This window comes from Podarcis pityusensis, assembly GCF_964106645.2.
Source record: "Podarcis pityusensis genome assembly, chromosome: 6".
NCBI lineage: Eukaryota > Metazoa > Chordata > Lepidosauria > Squamata > Lacertidae > Podarcis > Podarcis pityusensis.
In genome coordinates, this window is record NC_138030.1 from 45265027 (window position 1) to 45289996 (window position 24970).

Consider the following 24970-nt stretch of genomic DNA (forward strand, 5'->3'; position numbering starts at 1 on the left):
CGAGCACAATTCAAAGTGTTGGTGCTGACCTTTAAAGCCCTAAACAGCCTCGGTCCAGTATATCTGAAGGAGCGTCTCCACCCCCATCGTTCTGCCCGGACACTGAGGTCCAGCTCCGAGGGCCTTCTGGCGGTTCCCTCACTGCGAGAGGCCAAGTTTCAGGGAACCAGGCAGAGGGCCTTCTCGGTAGTGGCGCCCGCCCTGTGGAACGCCCTCCTATCAGATGTCAAAGCGATAAACAACTACCTGACATTCAGAAGACATCTGAAGGCAGCCCTGTTCAGGGAAGTTTTTAATATGTGACATTTTAGTGTATTTTTCATCTTTGTTGGAAGCCGCCCAGAGTGGCTGGGGAAACCCAGCCAGATGGGCGGGGTACAAATAATAAATAATAATAATAATAATAATAATAATAATAATAATTTCCATTAGTTCCAGCCCCACCATGGAAATCATAAGGGATTCTTTGGCCAGAGGGCTGCAGAATCATAAAGGCATTACATAGTCTTTAGAAGCAAGATGTGTAAACTGTGGCTCTTCAGTTATTGCAGGACTACAAATCTCATTACTATTACTGCTATTATTCCTGAGCCTTGGTTGTGCTGACTGGGGCTGCTAGCAGTTGGAGTCTAACATGGTCACATCCCTGCTTAAGAGTCTCTGTAGGTAGGTTGGGTTTTATAGCTGGAGGCTGCTATTTTCACACCTGTTGTGGCCTGTGCACATAAAGGGAAATCTAAAACTCCAGTGGGTTTTACTGGCACCCCTGCAAATGTCAATGCAGCCTATCTTCCACTAAATAACTGGAGTATTCATTACAAAGCTCTGTAGTCTTGTGCTTTTAATGAATTGCAGCTTGGACTCATTTTGAAATGAATATAAATGTCAAGAGCACATTGAGTTGCTCCCATCGCGTCAGAGGATCAAGGTCCCCCACAATCCTGGAATTGTGTAAAGAGATAATCCATCCACAACACATGGCCTTACTAAGTGGTGTGGGGCAGACAAAAATCACTTAATTTGATTCCGCATTTTATCACTTAGCGAATAAATAACCTTCATTAAGATGGGAAGGTGGCAATTGTAAAGGGAAAACTTTGATGAATCTCTAACTCTGTTCTCACTTGTTAATTTCCTGCCTGTTTGCTGGGATTATTAAAACAAATTACAGCTGCATTTCTCCCAAGAGCCACTCTCCGAAGATCAGACTTTCTTACTTCCAAACAGCTTCCTTGCAACTTTTTGCCGGCTTTTGTTTCCCTCTCTTCCTTCTGACAAACAAAATCAGCTGTGTGCCTTTGGAAAAAAAAAGAGTCCCCACTTGCCTGCCCACCCGCAAGAAACCTTCCATGTCTTCTATTCCACTTGAGATCCTGTGGAGGATAATCAGACAAAGAAGAATGAAGCCTTGATTAGCTGTGAAACAAAGCAGATGGATACACTGCTCAGAATGCAGATCACATGCTCTACACCTGCCTGGGCATCCCAGGTGTCCTACTGCTACAGAACACCCCTCCCCTTCCCCGGATGGAGGCTTCCCGAGGTGTGGGGAGGGGGCTACACCCCAATACAATACTTACAGCTTCAGAGCTTTGATGCTAAATATTTTACACCAGCCTCTATGTGCTGTACTTGCATCTAGAAACCAAAATGTGTTTGCTGTATTCCTGTTGCCTCGAATTCTTACTCTGTTTACTTGGGTTTAGCCGACCTAGTGCCTTGGCATATGGGGGGCATGTACACTGCCTAACCTTTTTGACAGCTTCTGCAAAGCTGACGACAGATGTTGTGGCCTGTCAAAGCTTGTGTCGCAATAAACCAGGTGCCACAGAATATTTTGGCTTTTAGATGGTTAATGTATCGCTGGAAGTCATGCGCTGGGGGTAGGGTTTTGAGCAGACTATTGGGGAAAGCATTGTGAATTGGTGCTGAAATCTACAGTGAGAAAGTGCAGAAGTGAAATTGGAGAGCCATAGCTATGCAGTTAACCCCTCCTTCTCATGTTCAGTGCAGCAGGGAGAAATAATGGAGTGAACTCCCTATTCAGGCTTGGAATTGAGCTTAGAAAACTGAGCATTTTTTCTTGATCTTGGAAAATAGCTCAGTTTATTCCAAGCCCGCAGGGAGTGAAAGAGGCTCCAATCTTCCAGGCCACCCCTCTCATCCACCTGCTAGACCTCCCTTCAGATGCCCTCCTCTTCCTTTATTCCTCTACCATAGGATGGGGATACTTGTGACCCTCTTGATGGACAACTCCCACCATCTCTGCCCTCTGGCGATGCTGGCTGGGACTGATGAAAGTTGGAGTCCAATAACATCTGGAGGGTCAAAGCTTCCCCACCTGTACTTTGGCAGTGGAAAAGAGGACGGGAGTCAGGTTTCTTTCCCTGCCCCTCTGTATTTGGTCTACTCCTGCAGCTAGGAGCTCAATACCAGGAGCACTGGCTGACATTAACATTGCGACAACTGTGTTTCTACATGCGATCAGTGCTTGCTTTGCAACTGGAACAAAGTGCCACTCATTGAAGGGGGGGGGATCTCCCTCCTTTCCCCTATTCCACCTCCACCACCAGAGTAGCAAGAAAGTCCTAAAAGAAAACACATTAGGAGACTTAGATTTCATTATTAATATTACAGCACTCTATATTTAACTGTGAAGATAATTTAGATTTGGGAGGGTATATTAGCCTCCAGGATAGGAAACACACCTTGGGGGTTTGGGGACCTTTCCTGCTTGATCCCTATAGATGTTCAGAAAACATCCTGAAAACCTTAACATGCATAGCTTCAGATAGAATTTTTAGCTTGGGCTATAAAAGGATTATAAAAGGTACTGCTGGGGAGGTTAATGGGCCCATTGCCCTTCTAATAGGAATTCTTGTTTGGCATGCTCCTGAAAGATGGGTTGGTTTGATGCACCAGAAATGTATCTCTTTGCTCAGAGCAATTCTTTTAACTGGCTGGCTTCTGTCTTAGCACTTTTGCTTTGGTGCATTGCAATGGAAATGTCATAACTTTTTTATTCTTTTATCATTCACTTGTTTAAATGGGGCTATATTTCATATGGCTTTACTTGGCTCTTACATTGTGCACTTGATCTTCAAACATGAAAGTTGGAACATTTCTCTTATTTTTTTTTTTTAAAGGACCTGCCCAAGCTGCTGTGATCCACACTGGAGGCTGTGTTCTGTTGTGTGATGATGGAAGCCATGCACTCTTATAGACTGACTAGCTATAGTATCTAGGTAGGACATTTTCAAAGCCCAAAATTAAATGAGGGTTTTATGGAACAGGAGGGGTAGATGTGAGAAGCAATCAGAGGAGAAAAACTCAACGCTTTTTTCTAAGAAAGGAAGAACCCCCAAGTGTTTTCAGAATTATTGGCAAAGGAATAATAGGCTGACTTCGGTTTCCAATTACCTTAGCTCTTAATTATAGATCAGACCACGTCAAAATCAGGCCTTCGCAGACTAGCAGTGAAGCACTGGTGCATGGTAAACTGAAGGGAAAATTGACAGGGCAACTCAGAAGGCAAACTGATCAGGAGGGTTGATGGGTACCCACAGAGGACAAAAAACATGGAGGAGAATGAAGAAGGGCAGAGGTAGAAGTCCTTGTCTTATTTTCATGATCAATGCTTCATGTGGAGTCGATTGTCTCACTTCTGTGAGTCGATTGTCTCACTTCATTTGGCTTCCAGCAAAAAAGTTTGAGAATCAATTCTCCTGGCTGTGACAGTCATTCTTTCTTCATCCTTATGGCTCTCCCTGCTCTCTCAGTAATTCAGGGTGAAAGCATATGAAAGGGAAATTGAGGCTTAAGGAATCATACCCTAGCCTTTAGATACATTTGTCAATCCCTTCTCCAACTCCCTTCCTTGGCTTTTGTTCTGTGATGAACATGGATATTTATACCCTGGGCACATACATCATTCTCCCACAAGGTCATGTACACCATGACATCCATCAGTGGTGCACTTCTCTGGTGTTTTGGAGAAAGAAGGGCATATTGGGAATCTTAGGTGAGATACCTACAAACTGGAAGTTACCCCCAGTTCCAGTCACCACACAGAGGCAGCTTAAGGTCTAAAATAGTTTACTGCTGCAGAAGATCAGGCTTCAGTAATACAGTTCCATATATACATACAGTTTGTAGGCTTTGCAGATACAGGTACAGATATGTATAAGTAGAAAGTACTTCTGTTGCTACAGATTCCAGCTCCTCAAGCCTGACCCTGACACTCGACAGACCCACTGACTGACTAATGTGATGACATGCCTCAGTCACTTATATAAATGGCACTGGACCATTGCCACAGCAAATGGCTTGGCTGACCTTGCACCTCAGACCATGGGGTGGTTTGTGCCCATGAAATAAATTAAACCCTTCCTCCATGTCCAGTTTCTCCAGCAAGGCATAAAGGAAGGCATCTGGTTTTCCTTCCAGAGTAGGATTCTCAAGGAAAGCTCCTCTTTGGCTTCATTACCCAGCTGCTATCTTCTGGGACCTTGCCCTGGGATGATACAATGGATGCTCAGCACTTTGAGAATTGAGCATCTATTTTGGTTTTTAATTGGGTGCTGACCTTCTTGAAATCTGACCCTCCAGATCTTGTATGGATTCTGATCTCTCTCAATTGGGAATACAAATGTGATGCTAACACCTGGTGGACCATTACCACCACCGCCTGCTTCACACAGTAGTTTACATTTGTTCTCCACTTTTCTTCTCTCCTTTTTAAATCATTGTAAGGCAATCGCTGAAATGCACTTTTGCATTAGAAGCCATCAGCATAAGCTGGGGCCAGCAGATGGCTGGGTGCCCTGCTGCAGGTATGCTGGCGGCTGGTGAGATCGTCCTGTGACAGCTATAATTGTTTGCCATTTTATTTTGTTAATAGCTCCCATATAATTCCATGACTTTCAGGCCCCCAGGTGGCTAAATGAAGTAGCTCTATTGAAGTCGATGGCTTTGTACCAGCTGAAGTTCAGACTCTCAAATCCTTATCGAAGGCAAGAAAACAACAACACAAATCAGTGGCCTCCAGCGCACGTTTAAGAGAATTGGATCAATATCTGCAATAAACTGTGCAGAAAAGATGTAGTTTTCCTTGTATATCCTTTCACTCAACCTCTTGGCATGCAAACCTGGGCTTGGACTGACCCATGAGACAGGGCAGCAAAATGTATTGGTGATCGTTCCTAAAGGAATGGATTGTCTCAATGTGATGTGAGATGCAGGGATTTGTTATCATCTTTGCCCTTCCTTAAATAATTGTCGTTGCTCATGCAGAGGTGGTTGCATTTTTGGGTAGGTGGATTATGTCACATAACAACAAGACTGAATAATATCAAACCTGTTTTGTATCTATTTACATGTAATAAATAAACAGTAGGTCCCTTACTTCAGGTACATTGCTAACTCTTTTTCATAAAAGGTGCAATTGAAATAGCAAACACCTTAAGTTACAGTTGTGGTTCTCAAGAACCCTCTGATTTAATCAAATAAAATTGGCTCATGATCATAATTACCCTTATCACATCCTCCTTATAACTAAAGGTGTTTTTTTTTAATCCATTATTTCTGGTTGAATGCATTGGTAAGAAAATTTTTCATTATGCTTAGGAATGCACAGGCTCCAGCTACTGCTAGTTGCATTATTTCCCCAACCTATAGCAGAGAAACCAAAATGTATGTATTTATTTTTATTTAGCAAGTTTTATATACTGTTTTAAGATTTATATACTGTTTTAAGGGACGTGGGTGGCGCTGTGGGTTAAACCACAGAGCCCAGGACTTGCCGATCAGAAGGTCGGCGGTTCGAATCCCTGTGACGGGGTGAGCTCCCGTTGCTCAGTCCCTGCTCCTGCCAACCTAGCAGTTCGAAAGCATGTCAAAGTGCAAGTAGATAAATAGGTACCGCTCCGGCGGGAAGGTAAATGGCATTTCCGTGTGCTGTTCTGGTTCGCCAGAAGCAGCTTAGTCATGCTGGCCACATGACCCAGAAGCTGTATGCCGGCTCCCTCGGCCAATAAAGCGAGATGAGCGGCGCAACCCCAGAGTCGGCCACGACTGGACCTAATGGTCAGGGGTCCCTTTACCTTTACCTTTACCTTTACCTTTATATACTGTTTAATCAAGAAAGTATATCTAAGTGGTTTACATAAAATGATAAAAAATAGCAATAAAAATAACTTTAAAATAGTAAAAGTAATAAAATGATTACAAAATAAATAAAATCAATAGATTTTAGAAACAAATGTACATGTTAAAATTATCTGGATAGGTTCTCCTAAACAAAAAAGTTATTAGCAGGTGTTGAAAGCAGTACAATGAGGGTACCTGCCCAATATCAATTGGCGGGGAGTTTCACAAAATAGGTGCTGCCACGCTAAAAATATCAATATCTCACAAGTATGAAACAAACATTAAGTGGCATGGTGAAAATGTCATTTCCACATATTGAGGCACATACTGTAAAATCACACCCACAGTGAATAGTAGGATTCCTTTAAATTGGTTTTAATAGTTTAGTTTTTTTAAAAAACACACACCATAGAATTAAATTTGTACTTGTTTCTGCAACAAAGCTCTGAAACCACAGTCACAGTATTGCCCAAAATGATCTTAGCCCAATTTATTTAGGGTGGTATTCATTGCTAGTCCTACACAGAGTAAACCTGCTGAAGTTAATCACCATGACTAATTTTGGTTCATTAATTTTAATGGGTCTACTCTAATCAGGACTTAGTTGAATACAACCCATTTTTTTGGTATTATTTGCCTTGTCATTTCTGGTGTCATTTTCCCTCTGTTGTCATTTTTATTTGTATTGTTGATGCACAATTCTTCTCCTCCCCCCACCTTAATTTCTACATTTCCTGTGGAACACAAACTCACCAGTGCCTATCTATTCCACTCATGATTATCATTCCAATAATACAATAGCTTCTTGCAATCTGCCCAATAGCCTCTTTTATTAAACCCAATATCAGCAATCCACAATTTACACCAATACCCCCAAATCAGATCACCACTTCAACCCCTATGGGGACTGCTAAAAATAGCTTCCCTGTGGTGACTGAAACATTTGTAAGCCTCTTAATGTACGAACCAGCCCAATTGCACTGAGTGTCTTCATGCCTGAAGTGCTTTCAGCTGACTGCCACATGGGAGCTGTAACATAGGAAGTGATCCCAAGCTCTTCCATTAGTTAGTTTCCAGTCTGTTTGAATAGAACCTCACTGTCTATTTGAGCCAAACTGTAATTTAAGTCATTGTTTATCTGTTTCCCTTCAGGTTTAAATATTCCTTTTCAACATTAACAATCTCCTCTCTGAAAAGTTAAAATAACTTGCTTAGTCCAAGCATTCTTTACTAAGTAAGCTGATTTCTCCACTTCTATTGTTAAAAGACCAGATGCATTTCCATTTATGCCTGCCTGGGTATAATCCAAGAAACTATGATGCATTGAATCCTATGTGACATTTTCCTTTACTTGTAGGATTGACACATATTCCTAGGCATCTGCCCCCTAGAATAGGGGTAGGGAATGCTTTTTTAGCTTGAGGGACACACTCACTCTTGAGCAAACTTTCAGGAGCCATGTGACTCTGGTTGTCAGGGCCAGGTGCAAAAATAGGCATGGATGAGACTCTTACTTTTGCATTAGTGACTGAATTCCAGCCATGCAAACACACCTCTCCATCCCTCAGCCAGGTAAACATGAGGTATTATTGGAAGAATGTAAGAAGAGCCATTGGCCCATCTAGTCCAGCATCCTTTTCTCACAGTACCACCCCCCCAGATGCCTGTGGGAAACCCTTGAGCAGGACCCAAGGACAAAGCCCTTTCCCCTCCAGTAGCTTCCAGTAACCGGTTTTCAGAAGCATTCCTGCCTCTGACCATTGAGGTTGAGCATAGCCATTGTGGGAACAGTTTGAGGGAGCATTCCAGCCAGGCAAAAATACTCAAGGAGGGTGTAGAAATGAGTCTGTGATTGGGGACGGGGAGGTCCAGATAGGAGAGGCCTGGAGGGCTGCCCCTCACCCCTGGCCCCTCATAGTTTTGGCAACACTTGGCCTCTCTAGGAAGTATCTGTTGGAATTCTGCCTGGGTCAGAGGAATGTGCCACAGCGTAGGCACCGGCAGATATTCCTGTCGACCTCCCCGCGTCTCCACTCTGCTGATAAGCAGGCGAGGTCCGGCGATTCTTCTCAGATGTATGAGAGGAACACACCGTTCTTCCTCTCTCCCCTTTGGTGTCCCCAGGGAGGGGAAAGAAGCAGACAGAAAACTATTTACATCATTTATTTCTGCCTCTTACATCAGTACAGAGAAACATGTCTGCACTCAACAACAGCAAGAAGAAACTCCTCCCAAGTACATCCAGTACGGGTCATATGACACACACACACTGAGCTAACATCCGGTGCTCAATACAGAATGGACTGCCCCTTTGTTCCCATGGCAACAGTCACAAACATCCTGTCTGGCTTTCCAGCCACAAGCAGCTGGCTGAGCTGCTAGAGCCTTTGCTTGCTGCAGCATTGGTGCTTTATGGTAACATACTCCCCCTAAAGTATCAATGTGTGCTGCGAGCAAAGCGTCATCCAGAGAAGAAAACAAACAGTTGTTATATTTATAACATTCCCCTGTTGTTTCAGTTCCACCCTTGGAACTACCCGCCACTGGTTTAACCAATGTACCTCTCTGGTTGTGTGACTTCGCATTACCTCGGTTAACAACTCTCTGTTGTGCCTTTGTCTCTGACTCAGACACAGCTTCAATCTGTCCTTGGTCGTTTACAATAGCAACATATGCAAGGTTAGCAAACTCCTTTGAATACCTCTTGGGTGGTACACCCTTCGTTGCTCTCTCAGACCTACGTAAAAGTTGCTGCTCTTCTCTGCTTTCTGGTTCAACCTTTGGACTCTGTCGAGAACCAGTAGCAATCAGTGGTTCTTCCTTCACCTGTGAAGGTCTATCCATTGTGTGAGATTTCCTCTCAATGACTGTGACAACTGAGCTGTCTGAGCTATCGCTGTCATCATCAGTACTACTGAACTCAATAAGATCAAACTCATCATCATCATTATCATCAGAATCCTCTGTGGGAAATGTCTGCACTACCCGCTCTTGCTTTGGAGCACTCTCTAGGAACTTTGTGAGAATCACCTGACCAGATTCAGACAAAATTACTCTGTAGAGACCCTTTTCATAACCCACAAAAATGCCTCTGGCATTCTTTACTCCACCTGGAGCTTCTGTTCTCACATGAGACCCGAAAACCTTAAAATAGGCAACAGAAGGTTTTCTATTGAACAGCTTCTCAAAAGGAGAACATCCCAACTCTGTTGAGACCTTTCTCAACCACACATGAAGATAGGACGCTAGCGATTCGGCCCAATATTCATGTGGCAAATGTGAACTCAGCAATTGCGCATTCATCCCCTTTGCAATTCTTTGTTCACTTTTACACAGACCCCTCTGTTCCACGCTTCTTGCGAAACTGCCACTTTGTGGTCTATCCCTTTTCCATCCAGGAACTTCTGAAACTTCTGTAACAGAAAAATTGGCTTCTCATCTGTGAAAAGACAATCAATGTTAGCATCATGCATACTTTTAACCTTGTCACAAAATTCCTGAAACTTTTCTAAAGTTTCTTGCGGTTTCTCCATCATATAAACCCAAGAATAATTAGTGAAACAATCCACACACAAAAGGTAATACTTTGCACCGCCTCTAGATGGTTCTAGAGGACCAATCACATCAGCATACACCCGCTGAAATGCTCTGTTGACCTTCTTCGTCTTAGTCACCTTCCTGGTGCTCACACTGGTCTTGGTCACCCCTGCAAGAGAGATTTCGTTAGAAACAGAAGAATTACATTTCATGTAATCACTTTGATCAAAAGTCAACAAATACAGTCCATCTTTCTCTTTGGCAGTAAGAAACAGTTCTCCATCTTTGTAGATCTTGCAGCTTTTAGCATCATAGGACAATTTCAGTCCTTTCTTTGCAATCTGCGACACGCTCAGCAGATTAAATCTCAGTTCTGGAACCAGGTAAACATCACTTATAGTCAAGTTCAGACTCTCAAGATACACAGTCCCAATTCCGGTTGCTTCCAACTCCTGACCGTTGGCCTGTTTCACAGTGAAGCTTTGCTTCTTCAACGTCGAAAACAGTCCTCTGTGCGGGCACATGTGAACCGTTGCGCCCGTGTCAATTATGAACGAGTTCCCAACATCTGGCGTGGTTCCTTTCGCCATCATAGCCTTTGCAGGTTTCACCTGGCACTTGGTACGGCTTTTGCCTGACGCCTGAGGCTTCGTAGAGCTGCTCTTTGCTCCTCTTGACTGGCGCGGCTTCTTACAGTTTCGCTGTAGATGCCCAGTCTGTCCACAATTGTAGCATCGGACAGCACTCAATGCTACACCATGCTTCCCAGTAGCATCATCAGTGGGGGAATTAGAACTCTGTTCTTCCCTCCCCCTGTCTTTTTCTTCCAGTGCAGCAAGTCTGTCGTGTTCATTCAGGACCACAGCACAAACTCTCTCCGCGGTCAGCTGCGCGGCCGGTAGGGAACCAAGCTGACTGGCAACAACCTTGTAGGTGCGGCTAAGGCTGTTTATCATCATGAAGCAAAACACTTCCTCCTGAAGACGAAAATTGCGTTCCACCATCTGTTGACGCAGAAACTTCATTTCTGTCAGGTGCGCTTGAACATCTCCATCAGGCGCAAGTCTCAGATTGGTCAATTTCTCAAAATACAGCAACGCTGAAGAACCAGCATCTCTCTGATGCGTTGTACGCAGCGTGTCCCATACCTCTTTCGCATTTTCTAAATGCTGAACATGCACCAACTGATCATCTGAGACACACAGAATTATAGTAGTCCTGGCCCTTACATTCTGTGACTCCCAACCTCTGGTTGGTGCTGCAGGGATGGGGTTTTCAATTACATCAAAAAGCCTCTGATTCTGCAGCAGGGCCTTCATCTTTACAGACCAAGATGAATAATTGTCATTGGTTAAGGGAGGTGGGCAAGGCAAACCTCCCCCTTTCTTGGCATCCATCTTGAAGCCAAGCCTCTTTCACGCTGTCAAACAAACTGTAAAATCCAACAGTTGTTTTTTTCTTTCTCACGCAGCAAACTGCAAATTGTTTACGCTCTTTGCACCTGGCAGCTAAACTGAGGCTGCTATTGAAAAGTCCCTTCCAAGAGCTCGTAAACCTTGTAGCCAAAACATTCTCTGATTTTGTTTCGCTTTCCCAGGCTTACACTCAGAGTCCAGCCCCTTTGCCAGTAACTTTCCAGGACCGTTACCTAGCAACAATGCATTTCAATAGGACATCTTATCTACCACAAAAATTTGTGGAATGCAGGCTTCAGCCTTCAAGCTGCAGGCCTCTTCTCCCGGAGCGTTTGTTTTCTTTGAAACGCAGCTCCGTGAACCAGGGAATTAATCTTCCTGCGTTCACTCTTTTAGCCCGAAATGCAGCATACCTTGAACTTTGTTGCTCTGGAAAACACCTCTTCTTTCCATCAGCTGTCTGTGGAGCCTCTGGCTTCTTTCAGACGCTTCTCTTCCTCCTTGGAGCAGAGGAGGACAATCCACCAGCCTCTCATGCAGATGTCCGATGAATCGCAACCATCCGAAGGCTGCCACTGTTGGAATTCTGCCTGGGTCAGAGGAATGTGCCACAGCGTAGGCACCGGCAGATATTCCTGTCGACCTCCCCGCGTCTCCACTCTGCTGATAAGCAGGCGAGGTCCGGCGATTCTTCTCAGATGTATGAGAGGAACACACCGTTCTTCCTCTCTCCCCTTTGGTGTCCCCAGGGAGGGGAAAGAAGCAGACAGAAAACTATTTACATCATTTATTTCTGCCTCTTACATCAGTACAGAGAAACATGTCTGCACTCAACAACAGCAAGAAGAAACTCCTCCCAAGTACATCCAGTACGGGTCATATGACACACACACACTGAGCTAACATCCGGTGCTCAATACAGAATGGACTGCCCCTTTGTTCCCATGGCAACAGTCACAAACATCCTGTCTGGCTTTCCAGCCACAAGCAGCTGGCTGAGCTGCTAGAGCCTTTGCTTGCTGCAGCATTGGTGCTTTATGGTAACAGTATCTTGGCCTCTCTAGGAAGTACAGTGGTACCTCAGGTTACAGACGCTTCAGGTTACAGATGCTTCAGGTTACAGACTCCGCTAACCCAGAAATAGTACCTCGGGTTAAGAACTTTGCTTCAGGATGAGAACAGAAATTGTACGGCGGTGGCGTAGCAGCAACCCCATTAGCTAAAGTGGTACCTCAGGTTAAGAACAGTTTCAGGTTAAGAACGGACCTCTGGAATGAATTAAGTTCTTAACCTGAGGTACCACTGTATCTTGGTTCCATGCTCCAGACTGTTTTGCTTTTAGGCTAACATGACATTTCTTAGGGTTTTTCCTTTTTGTGTGTATGGAGTATTAGGGGAGGGATAGTACCTCTGGTGGCGGACACATCATGCTCTTTCTGGGGTAGTTTGTCCACTTTTGGTTCCCACCCTGTCCTCGGCTCTCACCAGTAGCTCCTAGAAGCTGTCAGCATGCAGCAGTGGCCACACCTTGGGAAATGGTTTTGATTGGTCAGCTAAACCAGGGTAGCCAATAGGTATCAAACCCTAAGTGAGTTAGGGACTTCTCCTACATGTGAAGACAGGCTGTGGCAGATTGAGCGGATGAGACAAATAGTCGATCCAAGGCAATACACACTGACCCATGTTGTGGGTCATTACACAAAAGCCAATTGTGAATGAATTGTTGAGTTGTGGATCTTTATTGGGGTAGGTGTGCTTTTGCTTCCATGAATCCTGTGTGTGTGTGTGTGTGTATATATATATATATATATGCAGGATGGGAGCTGAACTTTGGATTTTCTACTTTTGCACCGCTGTTGGGAACTGCTCTGATTTATTGCTTTGGGGTTTTTTATATATTAAAAAATGTATGATAGTTCACTGGAAAGGGAACTGATAAATGAAGTAGTGGCAGCAGTAATAGCAGAAACAGCAGTAGTCCTAGTAGTAGTAGATAATTATGCCATTGAAAGCTCCAGATGCCCAGTCACCCTGAGCCAAATGGAACTGACATCCATATTTTCCCAGGTGGGTGCTCCTCTTCCACTTTCTCTTGGGGAATTTGCTAAGGAAATCATTCCTCGTGCCCTCAGAAAGGCTGAAAATTGCCTCCATTTAGTGGGAGGACAGGAAAAGGGAGAGGATGTAATAGAAGAGGAAGAGGAGATAAAAGGGAACTACGGCTGTGTATATTTAAAACACATTTCCCTGGAACTGTAGTTTATCTCATGCAGAGCTATAATTCACAGCACCCTTAACAAACCACAGCTCCCAGGATTCTTTGGGGGAAGCCATGTTCTTTAAATGTGTGGAGCTTATGAAGCCTAGGTGTACTAAAGGGACTCCAAGGGAAGTGAAACCCTCAAGAACAGATCAATCTGGGTTTCTCTCCTAAGAGGTGGCACACCGTCTTTGTAACAGGGGTTTCCTTTCTCCCTTGTTCTTCTCCCCATGTGTTTCTCCTCAAACCCTGCTCATTTTCCTGGCTTGGCATCCTGCTTCCTTGGCTGATGTATCACACTTGACAAGGTTATGGAGTCAGCATGTTAAATCTTGAAAAGTGAGTGTAATTTATTGATCTACATTTTGCTTATGAAATAGGACAAGTGCTGATTTGAGAATCTTGTTTCCTCTCCCCCTTTCCCCTTCTGTCTCTCTCCTTCCCCTCCCTTGCTTTCGCTTCTCTTATCTTTTGTAATTCCTCTGAGGTTGCATCAAAACTCTCCAGTCCTTTGTTAGCTTTTCGAAGCAGCCACACGGGCTCAGCAGCCTGTTTTCTTCTTCCACACTTATCATTCATCTTCCTTTGCGCCTAAAAAAACAACATTGGGCCAGATACACTCCAGATACAGCTCACCACTCAAGTCTGTTTAAGGGCAACCAACCTGTTGCCCATGGGTGCCAGAGAAGCTGCTAGTACTTTGTATGTGGACCCCTCGAAAATTCACAATTGTACAAGAGGCTGTTTGGTCTTTATTCTCAGTTCCGATTTGCACTAGCTTGTCTTCTCCCCCAAAGCATGGAACACACTTAATTAAACATGCCCACATTTCACTGGATTCCAAAATTACACACCCCACTCTGAGCACAGGAGAGGCGCAAAGAGCTTCCCTCTGTGAAGGAGCCCAGTGGTAGGTGCTTTGCCTCCCTCACTATGCAGTGGCATGCCTGGACCATTTTGTGCTCCTGCTTCTTTTTTTGATCTTTTGGATCATGGCAGCCAATTTTATGTTATGCCACATCTGCCCTGCCAGCGTAGGTGGGCAGAAGTGGGATTGGTGGGCTCTGGATTACGACCACTGGCAGCCAGCAGAAAGCCTCAAAACAGGACTTTACTTTGAAGGGGGGGGGGGGCAAGGCATCGGGGCTTATCCTTCCTGGGACCCATTGGCTCCAGAGCTGGTCCCACTGCCAACGAGTGTTCACTTTGGGACTAATCCAGGCCCAGTTGCTACACCAGCTCCAAGCTAGTGCAGCTATCTGCCTGCCCCCCTTTTCTGCTCTGGCCGCTGTGTGGATGTGGCAGTGGTGCTGCCATTTTGTAACGCCACCAGGTTGGGTGGCTAATGTTAGGATTGCTCCCTGATGCTCTTTAAAAACAACAACAACCCACTACAGTTTCATTGAGTTATTTGAAGTTTGCATGTGCTCATTGTACCATACTTTTCCATGTATAAGACTATGTTTTTTTCATCAAAAATCATGCTAAAAAGTGGGGGTCATCTTATACATGGATAGCGCACAGGGTGGACATTTGATTGGTTGCTGCTGCAGCTGTCAGCGGCTATTGTGCATGTTATTGGGTGCTGCGTCAATGGGTGGTGTTGGTTGGCTGATGCTCCAGGTAAACCCCCCCCCCCAAAAGGATCAACAACTCTGGGCAATCCTCCGTTAAAAAAAGCTCAACAACTCTTGCCATCTCCCCCCATTTTCTTAAATTTGAGTTCTTAAAAATAGGGGGGGGGGCGTCTTATACACTTTTGGATGGAAAAGTATGGTAAATACCGGTACTTAGCCTCATCTTATTTTAAAAAGAAGCTCACCAGACTATTGCACCAGGTATCCTTCTATCTTTTATGGGTGGATTTTATACCATGCTGTTGTTTTCAAATCAGTGCAAACATGCACGTTTTCTCAGAAGAAATCTCCTTTGATTTCGGTGAGACTTATTCCCAAGCAAGTGGGTATAGGATTGCAGTCATCCTTGACTATTTGGATAAAGCCTTCCTCTTGATAGAAATTTCTGAATAAGATTTGATTTGGGGGTTGATGATGTACAAAGAAAGAAAAAAAACAAATAATTGAAGGTCACGGGGAAAAGTGATTTTGGAGGCAACATGAGCATCTGTATGTTTTTCTGAGTTGGAATATCTGGTATACAGAACTCATTAATAGACTCATAAATTCACAACAACGCCATGAAGCTGCCACTTTGAGCAAAGGAGTGCAGGGGTTTAACCCTTTCCTGGATAGTATGTGAATTTTGATTTTAGCCAACTAGAGCACTGAATTAGGCAGGTTAAACAATGTAGACCAAGAAAGCATGTGGGTGCTCTGTTTGCTCTTCTTCAGGAACATCTCTAGTCTATGTATACTTTTCTTTAGGGTTATGAGACCAAGTTGACCCGAATCCCTATGTATTACTCAGTAAATGGAAGATTTGTGAAAGCAATTATAGCACAGCTATCTGTAAGCTAGCTTTCTGCCTGTCCTTTCCTTCCTGACTGTAAATAATCTGTTTTTCTTTTGTGAGGTGGGGGTGGGGGGGTGTTGTGCCAAAGAATACCTGATTAAAAAGGCCAGAAGCCATTGATTAAAAGCAACATCACCTTGTTCTGGCAGCCCTTACAGGGTTTTTTCTTTCTTTTCTTATGCTACCCTAATTAAAAGCTCAAACCAAATGGCTTGATGGCAGAAATTCTAATTAAATCAACCCCATCTTCTTTGTGAACCTAAGGTCTGCATAAAATAAAGCATGAAATTATTAATTGTTTTGGGATCAGCTGTTTCAGAGCCATATCTGGAACACCTTCCCTCATCCCATTTTCCCTGGCTTCGAAAAAATGCAGAGAGCCCAGATACTGATGATGGTGTACATGCCATGGCAAAACCTGGACTTAAAAGGCGTGTTCCATTTATATAGTGATGGATCTGAGTAGCTGATTGATTATATAGATGAGTGGAAGTGGGAGGGGGAAATGCTCAGTTATTATAGTTTCCTTGTCCCAACAGTCCTCTGTGTTGAAATCTGGTTAGAATCTAGCAGAGGCTAATCTAATTAAATCTGTATAACTCTTACAGCACTTCATTTTAAGTGTTGCAAATTGCATAGTTTGTGGCTCTAACATCCTGCCAGCACCAGGCTGTTCTCTCTCTCTCTCTCTCTCTCTCTCTCTCTCTCTTCACATTCTTCTTCCCAGTTTTAACATCCAGCTGGAGAAAAAGTTCTGAAGATCACGAAACCTTGATCAATATTTGGTTGATCCCATTAAAAAAATGCTCTACAGTGGATGTACTGTACTAATGTGTGTGTGTGTGTGTGTGTGTGTGTGTGTGTGTGTGTTTGTGTGTGTCCCTTTTACTAAACTGTATTATTTCCCCATTGTATGGTACTCAGTTTGCAACCCTGATCTGACCCAGTCTGTCGTTTCTTAATTCATGGGTGTTTGAAACATGCTTTAGAAAAAGAGAAATACAATTCATGATCAGTCACAGGCCACTGTGTTCCTTTCTAGAATTATGAACTCCACCATCCCGAGGTATTGCACTCCCCAGTCTGCCTTATGAACATGGATTTTGCCTCCCATCTCCTCCTGCTTGACCATTCATAACTCCAAGTGCACCTCTAGCCACTGTGATACTCCACTCCTCACCTGATTTGGGGCAGTGAAGGATTAGCCAATTGCTGACATTTATGAATTTTTTATTTTTATTTTGATCCTTTTCCTAATCTGGCTGCAGGGAGAGAGCTGGTTTTGCCTACACTGCACTGCCACATTAGTGAAGGTTTTAAGTATTGGCTTCAGTTGGACTGAATAGATCACAGCAGGTTCTGCACAGCTTCAAGGGATGAAGACATTTTGTGGGCACTGGAGAGCACTTTGAGATGTCAAGAGTGATGAATTATACCCTAAGCAACAACCTAAGATCGTCAGGCCCAGGAAGATCTGGTGTTAGCATCCTCACTCCCAAGAAGCATCCTCACAACTGCCAAGAAGTTTACATATGTGTGCATTCAAGAGCAAATCTCAGTTATGTGATTGATTCCATGATTGGATCCAGAATGGGGCTAGCCAGCCATGTTGGCTGGTGGGAATGACAGTTCCTAGTCCTTGTCTTGGTACTAAGTATTCCTGCTTAGTACCTGAATTTGGGAAGGCTGGCTTTAACTAGTTAATAATGTTGTAGATGAGACATGTGAACAAAAAAAGTTGTGGCCCATATTTCAACCTATTTGCTATTTTCCATGCCTTATCATGGGATAAAAGAGGTAAGCCAAGAACTCCCGATCTTCCCAAGGTTGCAGGTTCTTTTGGGGTTTTTGTTTCTGCATTGCGAGGCCCTGCAACCACCCTATTCCCCAAGGTGCAGATAACTAGACAACACACAGTTTATTGGGGTTTTGGGATCAAACAAGGCCAAAACTTTATTGGTTACAGATGTGAAAGATTTGGCCATTGACATTGAGGTAAGCAATGGTGCATGTCACTCCTGCTTGTCCACTGGGAGTGTTTCTAAGGATGCAGCCAGCGGTGTGTGTGTGTGTGTGTGTGCGCGCGCCCTATGACCTACGTCAAATCGGGGCATCTCCCAAGCAGTCCCCATTGGCGGAGTGGTATGGCCCTAGCCCCTGTCTGGGCATTGGACAGGAGCCACTCCTCCCAGATCCTTTTAATGGGATACCCTTACCCATGGAGGGGCAGACAAAGGGTACAACCTCCCCACCAACAAAAACTAGGGTTATCTAATGCCTGTTTGCCTTATAAAGTTGTGGCGATTGCTATGAGCTAGGCGAAAACCCAAATGGCGGAGCCAATTTGCCAGATGGGAAAAATTCCTGCCCGGCCCCTGAATCTGGAGACTGACATTGTCCATAGCAGAGTCATACTATTGATAAAAAAAACCCTAATTTGAGGGAGAAGAACTGGTAAGAGAGAATCTGAAAGGCCCTACTGGCCAGGTATTTATCCTTCCCCTGGGTGTGGTGCCAAGCATCGCTACTGGTCAGTTGGCACCACGCCCAGGTGACACGCCCTACATACCTGCCGCCATTGGCCAATTTGGTGGCAGGAGTACAATGCAGCCAGCAATAGGCCGGTTCATGGGGGAGACGCAGTGCCTGCCCACAAAGCTGCCTGCCCGAGGAGGGCAAACAGACTTCTCACTTCAGTCTAACTTCATAATTATGTAAAAACAAACAAATGAAACAAAAACAGATGTTGCAAAGAGATCACAGGGTTGTTATCCCAGGATAACTGATTGAGGAAAAAGCTCAATTTGTTAGCCATCTAACTAATGGAGAGATGCTGTCTAAGTGATAGGATGTGAAAAGCCATCATTATTTCTGTGGATCCTTCCACCTCAACGAAATGTAGCATTGCATATTTTGGACATTTTATGTACAATAGCAGACATGCAATTTTCAAAATGTTAGTTGATTTCTTAGTTTCTTCTTCTTCTTTGGCAATCACTCGTAGCCAAGTAAGATTGTCTTCCATGAACACGGTCTTAACAGTGGTCCGTAAGTGACTGTGGAGGCCAATTCTCGATCCAAACGTCCTTCCACAGTGGGGACATAGGTTTCCAGGTGGGAGTTGATCACGGTGAGAATTTGCCAAACATGCTTTCCTCTTAGCATGTTTCTCCCTTTCATCCTGAGTTCGAGTGTCTTCAAAGCCCATGACACCTTTGGTAAAGGCTGTTCTCCAGGTTTGCAGGCCAGTGTTGCCCAATTGTTGGTGTTTGTACTACATTATTTTAGATTTGCCTTGAGAGAGTCTTTAAACCTCTTTTGTTGACCACCAGCATTACACTTTCCATTTTTAAGTTCAGAATAGAGTAGTTGAAAGATGATAATCAGACATCCGAACAACATCATCAAGTTGATGTTGAAGAATCATTGCTTTGACACTGGTGATAATTTGCTTCTTCCAGTACACTGGCATTAGTTTGCCTGTCTTCCCAAGTGCAGTGTAAAATTTTTTGGAGACACCTGCCAGTGGTTCGACCGAGGGTGCCTTCATGATATTTTCTTTTTGTTGTTGTTGAAAGTGTGTGTTGGTAATAACAACATTGTGCAGTGCACATGTAGTCAAAAGTAAGATTCCCATCAGGTCCTGACCAGCTTGCTCTTCATATTTGATCTTAGGCTGTTCAAAACACAGAAATATTTCATTCTACTCTCTGTAACCAGTACAACAACTTATGCAAAAAATTAAAAAAAAAAACAACCAACCTCCCTGTAATTTGCAAAGCTGCAGTAATTGTTAATAAACCATTGCTTGATTTGTAACACTTCTCTAGCTCTGAGGAATTTTGTCTTGTTTATTAAAAACCACATTGCATTCCTAATAGGAACCCAAATTAGTTTGAGTAGTGGTGTCTAGCAGCAGGATGCAGACGACAGATTCTTGTGGGGAACAAGAAGAGAGTGCTCTAGTTTTCTTTTTCCTTTGCTAAACATGTTTGGGCTTATTTTTGTTTCTTGATTCTGCCATCAAGTCTGTGGCTGATCAACAGCTTCTTGTTTTTATTGACAGGGACATCTAGGCTCTCGCAAGCAGTTTTCTTTATATTACTTCAGTTTAGTGAGCAGATATTTTGGGAGCTGCTGTTTAGAAAGCAACAAAGATGCCCTTGGGGTTCTTCAGTGAAGATTTTTGAGGATCTGCCAGACATTGTATTGATCTGAAAGGCTCGTGACTCCAAAAAAAGAGAGATAAACACTCATCAGAAAAGGGGGGTGGCAACTGGGGATTGCTTGACCATTGTTCATCATTGGGATGAAGCGGTGCAGAGAGCGTATGGCCTTAGATCTCCTTGACTTCACATCCATACTCAGAATTTGTACCCCAGAGACCCAGCTATGGTGCACTGTTGCTTCTTTTCCTTAAAACTCATTTTAAAATAAAATAAAATAAACTCTTCAGATATTGCTGCTTCGGCTAATCGTGCTGAGACTCAAATTGATGGTTTAAGTTTGAGAATTTTATCCCAAGCATCCCAACTGGTGGGGAAACACGAAATTGCCGTCATTGTCAAATACTCTCCAATCTGAAACTGATTCAGTTAAATTGGTGCCTTGCACTGCTATTAAAGGAAACTCTATATTAGTTCATAAACTGGAGGCAAAGGAGGGTGCACAGAAGAGAGATGCTTCTGTAATTTGAGGAGGAGGGAAGGCAAAGTAAAGTGTACCAGTCCTTTGATAGAAATTGTGACCCTGTTGCTCCAGATAGGAAATGTCTTGAGAAGGACCAGTGCCTCCTGCCCAATACATGCAGCAATTCTTAAAGTAGCACTTGAGAAGTCTAGCCTGTGTATATGTCATTTTTCTTTAAAGAGCTAAATATAACTTTTTGGGGTTGCAACTGTCACTAGAGAAATCTTGTGTGGAGGAAAAGAAACTCTCCTTCCCCAGCACCATGAACCCAAGCCTTCCTCCCCCATGGCTGCTTTTTGCAAAACATTAAAGAATCAGATGATCTGAATGGGGATCTTCATTGTCTCATCTAGTTTGACCCCCCAAGGATGGTATTCTACTACCATTTTGGGCCAGCACAAGGGGATTTCCTCCTCCCCCCCATGAGTGGCCCATGCCCTTTGCTCTGGAGGGTAGGGGAACCCCTAAAAGAGATTCAGGGGGCATACTTAGGGAGAAGCGGTGGGGGGGGGAGAACATTCATTTGCAGAAGGAGAATTCCCTGGCTGACCAAATGTTCACCTCGGTACTGTGTTGATACCCTTGTCCCTTCTCAATGTTGCTTCATGCATGCCATTTTTCTGACTGTTGAAAACGTGAACAAAACATTTGCACTGCTGTGTGTAAAAGATCACACATAAGCTCTGTTTTCTTTAATTACATCATGCCCTTCCATGTGTATATGCAGCAAAAGAATCATGGCTTTTAGATGTGTCCTCTCTCTCTCGCTCGGCGAGGAAGTGGAAGCTGGCAAGTGATGGTTGGAGGAGAGAAGCCATAATGGAGATTATCTTTCAGTAGAACTGATGATAGTCATGCTTCCCTTCTCTCCCTCTGCTGCAGCTTGATAGAATGGCAAGCAGTGAAAGGAGGTGCCTGATGGAATGTCTTCTCAGCAAAGCAGATGGTTGCCCTGAGTATCTTCTCTTTCTCTGCTGTAACTCATATGCATTTGTTATAGTTCTGCATGTCCTATAGTGGGGGTAGACAACATGATGCCCTCTGGATGCTCCCATTGTCCCTGACCATTGGCTATGTTGGCTTGGGGTGATGGCAGCTGAGTTCCAGCAACATCTGGAGGGTACTACATTGGCTCCCCGTTTCTCTATGGACACATCAGCTTCCATAATTTTTGGAAGGGGTTTTAGGCAATTTTGCTAACCATTTTTATGGCTTTTAGTGAGGACAGAAAATTTGTCAGCTTGTTATATTTCAGTGAGAGAGAAATGGGGAACCATATAAAAATATGTCAGTGGGATTGGTGTAATAATGTATGCAGACCCTAGGAATGGGTCAGAGTCAATTCACACAGCTATTTTGCATGTAACAGTTATGTAGGGAAGCCACTACAAAATGACTTTTTGCAATGTATGGCTCATTTTTTTTGGATAGTCTTTGGAAACTGTGGCTTGTACGAGGAGGAGAAATAAATCACACCACCTCCAAATCTGCTCCGGAGGATCAGGGGAACCCCTCAAACAGATTTAGGGGAACATGGAGGGAAGAGAGGGGAGAACATTTCATTATGCAAGGAGAAATTCTTGTGCTGATGGGAGCCCCGACAGCACTACATTGAATACAACCCGTAATTTTTTGGAAAATGTGCAATAATACTAAGTCATATTATTCGACACAATCACTCAGGGTAACTACAAATGGTCATTTGCTATGTGGTAGCTTCTTGTAAATGCATTGCAGAGCAGCTGCAATTACACAGGGGAGCCAGTGATCTGTAAAATTTCAGCTTAGAGATGTTTTATCTCTGTCCTCTTCAATCTTGAGTTTTTTAGGTATTGCTGCACTACAACTCCCATCATCCCTGGCCATTGACTGAACCAGCTGGGATGATGGAAGTTGTGGTCCAACAACATATATGCTGAAGAACACTGTATCATGTTCATAATCAGTTGGAAGTATGGGATACCAGGATGTGGTAAAATTTAGTCTCATGTGTGACTGGATGCTTTGAGTAATTGCAGCACATCTGCAGACACCTGGGGAATCATTCCAATAATCAGCCACCATGTGGCAAACAGTCCTTCGTAATCATCACCATACACAAAGAACAGCTAGGCGAACTAGTCTTTAAGGAAACAGATCTGATTTTTGGATTTGGGGTTTTAATTTTGAGCCTGAAGTGCAGCAAATCTATCTCTTTCTTTTCTTATAAAGACCTTGAATTCCCACACTGTATTTGCTTTTATGTATCAAAAACACTTTTTGACTTTTATCTGAGAAAATAGCTGATGTAGGGAGTTAGGCTATTGCAGTATGTGAGATCAAAAAGGCACTAGGGGGTGAGGGGGTGGGGCAGAAAGGGGAGAATCTCTGTGAAACCCGACATTTTGGGAGCTAGAATCATTTTCACACTCTCTCCAAAGCAGAATGGAGGAAAAAAACCTTCCTGAGCTCAAAGCCTGTAGCTTCCAAATCATCAGGTGATCCTAAACTGAGTTTAGACAACAGCCTAAAATGACAGCTACAGAACATATTCTCATTGTTTCCTTCATGAAAAGGACAGACTTCTGATAAAGCCAGAAATATTCAGGCAGATGTTGCATTCTAGAAGAACTTACTGCTGTATTTCCTGTTATGTGCATGCTAGCCTTTCCACACATCTAATGCAGACTGAAAGCTTTCTGATAAGTGACTGTGCAATTGCTATGGTCTATATATTGCATGACATACTATTGGCTAGCGTTACCAGCCCCCACATTGTATCTCAGGAATCCACACCCATAGCTGGGTCAGTGCAGTTTTATTATGGAGCTTCACCAAATCCAGGCAGGATCTCCAAAGGGCAGGTGGCCCCTGAATATAGAGAGCTAACAAACATTAAGTTCCAGGAACAGATCTCAGAAAAAGACAGGGCAATGCCTTGCTATGAGATACGGTAGGTCTTCTCTTTTTGGTGCGTACTGTCATCTTATCAGCTTTAGCAAAAGGGAGCATTAATAGAAAGGGACTAACCTGGCAATTTTATTTTCCACCACCCTTCACTTTGTAAACCTTGCTTTGTTACTCTGTAGCTGGATTTGAACTCGAAAGTACAAAGATATCAATGTATGACTCTCTGAGCAGAGTCTTTGGATGTGAAGATGAAGGATCCCAACTGTCAGATTGGGAGTTGAGACTGAATGCACAATCACCTAATGCTTTGGGATGGATGAGCATCAGGCTTCTGCAGGGGAAGCAGATGCTGGCAAATTAATTTGGAACGATGAGCTGGAGGTTAGAGGGATAGCTTAAAAAGTGACTTTATTGCATCTGTAGAGTTGGGACCATTGCAGGACAGCCATCGTGTCCACATATTTACATAACACTGTGCTTAGTGGCACCTGGGAGGGATTGACAAAGGTGATATAATCTTTTTCAAGAAGTAGAGGGACTGTTGCTTGAGAGGCTGGGAAGCAAGTCAGATAAAGGTGTGTGGGAAGGAGGCTCCCTCCCCCCAGTTCCCAGGTGGAGGTATGCATATGTGACTGTGACTCCCCGACAAATTCATCTATGATCATCACAACTGATACTGACATTCCAGGCCAAGTTGGGAAAGGGAGTTTCCTGGGAAAGGATATGGGGTAGGCAGCCCAGAGCCACTGAAGGTATACTTATTTGTATAACATTCTTGTTTATAAAACTCAATAAAAAAATAAAAATAAAATAAAAAGAGGATTAGATTAAAAAAGAGAGGAGGAGAATTCTGGCTGAAGGGGAGGAATGGGTTGCGAAGATGTTTCCATGAACTGGAGCCACTGGCCATGCGATATTTGGGTTTTAGGATCCAAATCTGCAGTCTTCATGTGCTAAATGAAATGGTCTTCCGTAGGGGTAGGGACAGGCAGGACAGACACAGGGCCTGCTAGAGAATAAGCTTATTCTGCAAAAAGGGGCCTTTGTGTCTCATCTGTGGCTTCTGTTGCAGGTATGTTTTGAGGATCCAGTGTAATTTACCCCACACCTGCCTCTGACAGCAATTTTAATGCTATTTATATATGCTGTAAGCTGGCCAGAGTGTGGGGGAAACACAGTCAGATGGGTGGGATATACATTAAAAATATATTATTATTCATTATTATGATGAAAAAATAAAATTTATTTTAAGTCTGGGTTTGTTTTTGTTTTTGTTTTTAAAAAAGTTTGGCAACTGTGAACTTCCAGATCCTCTTGGCCCTTGCTTGTGTACTAAATCCAAATGTGAGAAGCAAACAAAGTGTGCTGCTCATGTGAGTCTTGCTGAACAGTGGCCGAATCTGAACAGAGTACACAATCCAAGATTCGGCCACACATCTGATGCAAATCAGGATAGAATCCTGTGCATCATGTTGACTGTGGGTCTACCCTGTGTGGATGATCCATCATAGATGGTCACACTCTTGCCAATCAAAATGCCTTTTTCTTGATGATCTAGATT

General features: G+C 43.6%; 1 protein-coding gene across 2 annotated transcripts in view; it reads left to right on the forward strand.

The window, feature by feature from the left end:
- The window catches only part of GRM4 (glutamate metabotropic receptor 4), a 296392-nt gene that overhangs the window by 88616 nt on the left and 182806 nt on the right, over positions 1–24970 (forward strand). The window contains exon 2 of one of the 2 annotated variants that reach the window (XM_081010049.1): positions 13668–13698. The exons of the other annotated variant lie outside the window; for it this stretch is intronic. The gene's annotated coding sequence lies outside the window, so the exon portion shown is untranslated. The remainder of the gene's footprint in view (positions 1–13667; positions 13699–24970) is intronic. 2 annotated transcript variants of the gene reach the window in all.